The 5,160-nt window shown below is 44.8% G+C and overlaps 1 protein-coding gene across 6 annotated transcripts in view; it reads right to left on the bottom strand.

Moving 5' to 3' along the window:
- Positions 1-4,693, bottom strand: part of LOC102008871 (chromosome unknown open reading frame, human C2orf42) — a 42,656-nt gene extending 37,963 nt beyond the window's left edge. For 4 of the 6 annotated variants that reach the window (XM_005385627.2, XM_013514642.1, XM_005385630.2 and 1 more), the window contains exon 1: positions 4,598-4,693. The gene's annotated coding sequence lies outside the window, so the exon portion shown is untranslated. Of the gene's footprint in view, positions 1-4,153; positions 4,369-4,446; positions 4,556-4,597 lie in introns of those variants that run through there. The other 2 variants (XM_005385629.2, XM_005385628.2) reach the window with 2 other exon arrangements.
- Positions 4,694-5,160: the final 467 nt, after the last annotated feature.

Here is a 5,160-nt window from a genome sequence, read left to right as displayed (position 1 = left end):
CCTAAGGCTGCAGCAAGTAGCAGTACTTTTTCTATACAGTATTCCACTGTATGGATAAATCAGACTGTTTATACTGATTAGCCAACGGACATTTGAGTTGTTCCCATTTGTTGGCTATTATGAACAGTGCTTCTGGGCATGGTGGTATACTCCTGTATTCCTGAAGCCTGAGTATTGACAGTCTGAGCCCAGCCTGGGCAACTTGGTGAGACCCTGTCTCAAAATAAAATGTAAATAAATAAAAAAAGGGCAGTGAATGTACCTCAGCCTTGAACAAAAAGAAAAAAACAAAAACAGTGCTGTTGAGAACATTAACATACAACTCAGTGTAGACAAATGTTTCACTTCTCTTGAGCAGGTACCTGCAGGTAGAAGTATTGGGTTCTTGGCTAAACATACATTTAAGCTTTGAAAAAAAATTGATACATAAAATTATACTGCGCTGGAGACATAGCTTAGTCATTTAGCAACCATGAGGCCCTGGGTTCAATCCTCAGCACATAACACCAAAACCAAAATCAAATCTGTACAAATCTATAGGGTACCATGTGGTGTTAACAATACTTGTAAACACTGTATAATGTTCGAAACAGGACAAATTTATCTATTTCACTTAACTTTGTTTGTTTTTTCTTTTTTTTTTTGAGACAGGGTCTCGCTATGCAGTTCAGGCTGGCCTTGAGCTCACTTTGTAGCCCAGGCTACCTTGAACTCACAACAATCCTCCTGCCTCAGCCTCCTGAGTGCTAGGATTACAAGTGTGCGCCACCACGCCCAGCAACTTCACTTAACATTTTAAGAAACTGCCAAACTGCTTTCTGAAATGGCTACACCATTTTAAATTTCCACCAGCAGTTTAAGAGGATCTTTACTTCTCTATTCTTTGGCAATGATTATTATGGTCTTCTTCATTATAGCATTTGATTATATGATAAAAGTGGGTATAAAATGGTATTTGTAGTTTTATTTGCAAACCTCCAATAAACAATAATGTTAACATTTCTCACTTTTAGCCAGCTGCAATATGCTACACACAAAAGGCTACAGATGGGGTGATTCCACTTAAATAAAATATCCAGAATAGGAACATACACAAAAAGTAGAATCATGGTTGTCAGAGGTTAGAGGGACTTGGTAGTGACTGCTAATGGGTAAAAAGTTGTTTTTGGGGTAATAAAGGGTTGTAAATGTGGCTAAACATACATTTGGGGGGTAATAAAAGGTTGTAAATGTGGCTAAACAGTAACTTTTTTTTTTTTTTTTGGTCTTTTTGAGACAGGGTTTCACTCTGCAGTTCAGGTTAGCCTCAAACTTGCAGCAGTCCTCTTGCCTCAGCCTCCTGAGTGCTGGGATTATAGGCATGCTCACCATGCCTGGCAGTAACATGTTTTATTTTTATTTTTATTTTTTTTTTGTGGTACTGGGGATCGAACTCAGGACCTTGCGCTTGCCAGGCAGGCACTTATGCCGCTAAGCTATATCCGCAGCCCCAGTAACATGTTTTAAAAAGATGAATTTTATGTTAATTGAAGAATATTTAATAAAGCTGTTTTGTTTTTTTTTGAGACAGAGTCTCGCTTTGTAGTACAGACTGGCTTTGAACTCACTATGTGGCCCAGGCTGGCCTCAAACTTGGAGCAATCTTCCGGGCTCAGCCTCCTGAGTGCTTGGATTACAGGTGTACACCCCTATGGCCAGCTATAGCTGTTATTTTTAAAAGAGGAAAATTTTGATTTTTTTTTTTTTTTTTTTTGTTGTTTTCCGGTACCAACAATCAAACTCATGACCCTCGTACTTGCCAGGCAGGCACTGTGCCACTGAGCTAAATCCCCAGCCCCAAAAGAGGAAAAATTTGAAATTCAAAAGTCCAAGTGCTAATTTCTTAAGAGTTTTAACAAAACAATAGGGGCTAGGGATTTAGCTCAGCGCTGGGCAGCTGGGCACAGAACCTACCTGGCAAGCGGGAGGTCGTGAGTTTGATTCCTGGTACCAGAAACAAAACAAAACAAAACAAAACAATTAACAAATTCACCCCCAACCACCAAAAAAAGAAACAAATCCATTAGGAAAAAAGGAAAGGAGTAGGATGTGGAAGCACAGGCCAGTGAACGCTGCAGTTTTGGAGGCTGAGGCAGAAAGTTTGCCAGTTCCATCCCAGCCTGGGCAATTTAAGAGAGACCCTGTCTCAAAATACTAAATAATTTGGGCATGGTGGTGCACGCCTGTAATCCCAGCACTCAGGAGGCTGAGGCAGGAGGACTGTTGCGAGTTCGAGACCAGCCTGGGCTACAGAGTGAGCTCAAGGCCAGCCTGAACTGCGTAGTAAGACTCTGTCTCAAAAAAAGCCAAAAATAAAAAAGATAATTTTACAGTAAGCAAGAGGCAAATTAAAACAAAGTAACAAGAATGGGGGGCTAGGGATCTAGCTCAATGGCACAAGTGCCTGCCTGGCAAGTGCAAGGTCCTGAGTTTGATTCCCGGCACCAAAAACAAGAAAACAAGAATGGGGCTATAGCTCAGTGGCAGAACATTTGTGTAGCATGTTCAAGGTCCAAAACTGGATCCCAAGCACTGCAAACAAGGTAACAATCAGGCAAAATGACAAGAAGAAAAGAAGACATCACTGTACTCATGGGGAGGTTGGAGAAACACTTTACACTGTTAGCTGTGCACTGCAATGTTCTCTTTGAAAAGGTGTAAGTAAAAGTAATACTGTCCGGCATGGTGGCACATGTCTGTAATCCCAGCACTTGGGAGGCTGAGGCAGGAGGATTGTTGCAAGTTCGAGGCCAGCCTGGGCTACAAAGTGAGCTCAAAGCCAGCCTGAACTGCATAGTGAGACCCTGTCTCAAAAGAAAAAAAAAAAAAAAATACTGTATATACTCTGCCTCAGCAATTTCAGTTCTACCACCTCCACACAAAATGCACAAAAAGGGATGCTCACAGCAAGATGTCTATAATTGCAAAAGAACAACAAAGTTTATCAGTAAAGAACTAAGAGTCAGATATAGTAGCAATCCTTGTAATCCCAGCATTCTGGGAGACTGAGGCAGGAAGATCACAAGTTCAGCCCAGCCTGGGCTTACTGATTTAAGAAGACCGTGTAGCTCAGTGTGCAGGTCTTGGGTTCATTCCTCAGTACTGGGGGTGGGTGGGTATGTGAAGAAGCAGCTGTAGTATTTTGTGTATAATATGCTCCTCGAAGTTTTAATAAAGGACAGAGATGTAGGGTAAAGGCTTAAGTTTTTTTTTTTTTTTTTTGGTTTTTTCCCCCCAGTACCAGTAATCGAACTCACGACGTTGCGCATGCCAGGCAGGCGCTGTGCCGCTGAGCTAAATCCCCAGCCCCATAAAGGCTTAAGTTTTTTAAAAAAAACTATAGTAAAAAATACACTGCTAACCCAGCCCTAGGGAGGCTGAGGCAGAAGGATCTTTGCGAGTTCAAGACCAGCCTGGACTACAAAGTGAGCTCAAGGCCAGCCTGAACTGCATAGCAAGACTTTGTCTCAAAAAGATACATTGCCAAGAACAAGGGGATAAGTGTATGTGAAGCAAGGGGGTGTATTTTGAGGACTGATGGTACTGTCTTTTTTCTTCTTTTTGGTACCAGGAATTGACCTCAGGACCTTGTGATTGCCAGGCAGGCGCTTATGCAGAGCTGTATCTCCCACTCGGTAATGTCTTTTACTGTAATAAATTTTAAAATTTAAACACTCACCATAGTTTTTTTTTTTTTAATCTCTCTTCCTCCCTCCCTCCCTCTGTACATACAAATCTGTTGCCTCAAAAGTGATTTAGGACTTGGGAAACCCAGTGACGGTGGGAGGATGCCTGCTATTTCACCGTTTTGTATTACTTGAATTTTAAAACGCACTAGTACAGCCTCTATACTGAAAGCATAAATAAACAACACGACTTGTAAAGAACTTGTCTTCGAAAACGGCAAAGTCTCTTCTTGGCGAGTTTACGGTAACAGTCTCCCCAGCAGGAGGACCGGTGTCGGAGTTCCAAGGCTAGCCCGGACTCCACGGCCAAACCTCGTTTCAAAAAACAAAACAAAAAGTATGTCCCCGAGTCCTCTCCGTGCCAGGCCCTTCAAATACGCATCCCCTTCTACAACTGCTCACACGAACCTACGAAAAGACTATTTTACCCATCTTAGAGACGAAACTGTGGCTCAGAATTGACGAAAGTGTCTCAGCCAGAAGAATATAAAGTGAATTTGGAGTCCGCTGCGTTTCTGTCAAACCACAAGGGAAAGGGACGCGCACAGGAGCTCCGAGCCTCCGCGGAGCAGCGGGGACAGCGCTCCGGGGCTCCGCAGACGCGCGCGCGGCTCCCCGCCGGCTTCCGGAATCCCACGCCGACCCCCGGGACCTGCTTCCCGGCATCCTCCCGCGAGCCCGCTCCCTTCCGGTGCTAAGCAGGCCCAAGCTGAAGCATCACCTAAGCGGCAGCCTGCTCCCTGGATACGCTCTTCGCCGGATCCCCAGCCCTACATCTCCGTCCCACCGCCGCCCGGTACTCTCTCACCGCGGTCCCCTTACCTGCCCCGCGCCCCCCACCCGCCGGGCCCCTCGCTGATGACCGCCCTCACCTCTTCTCTCTTCGTCTGCCGCGGCCTTTTACAAACGCGGCCAAACTGTTCGCTGTAACGACAGTCTTTATTGGTCAGGTCCACCCCCGCGCGCAAGTGCCCGCCCGCCTCTGCTTGCGTTGTCTGATGGGAGTTGTAGTTTTCTCCTGCAGCCCGCTGACAATTTCGGGCAAGACCCAATAGAACCTGCGGGAAGTTAGCCGCTGCTGTGCACTGGTTCTTGGCCTGGGCCTAGAGTTCTTGACCTGACACAACTCCAGGGCCGGTGCTGACTACTTCAGGCCAGAGACAATCCTGTTTCTGAGTTCCACTAGAAATTGATGGAAAAATTGCCTAAGATTTTGTACCTTGCTAGCAGATGTCGCCTGAGATTCAGTTTGGAGGCTTGCCCACAGCGTTCATTGTTTCTTTCCATCACTTGTATGTTTATGTTGTCTTTTTCTCCCTTAGCTACATTTTGACGTAGGAGTTGAATGTTTTCCCTTATATTGTGCTGAAACTGGCTTCCTGTGTGTCCTAATTATGGTCCTTGGAATCCCAAAGAATAAATCTAAAGGCTCTTT

The sequence above is a fragment of the Chinchilla lanigera genome, unplaced genomic scaffold (genome assembly GCF_000276665.1).
Source record: "Chinchilla lanigera isolate Chin_1 unplaced genomic scaffold, ChiLan1.0 scaffold00023, whole genome shotgun sequence".
Lineage (NCBI taxonomy): Eukaryota > Metazoa > Chordata > Mammalia > Rodentia > Chinchillidae > Chinchilla > Chinchilla lanigera.
The sequence above is the reverse complement of the archived record's forward strand: the minus strand, read 5'-3'. Positions and strand labels throughout refer to the sequence as shown.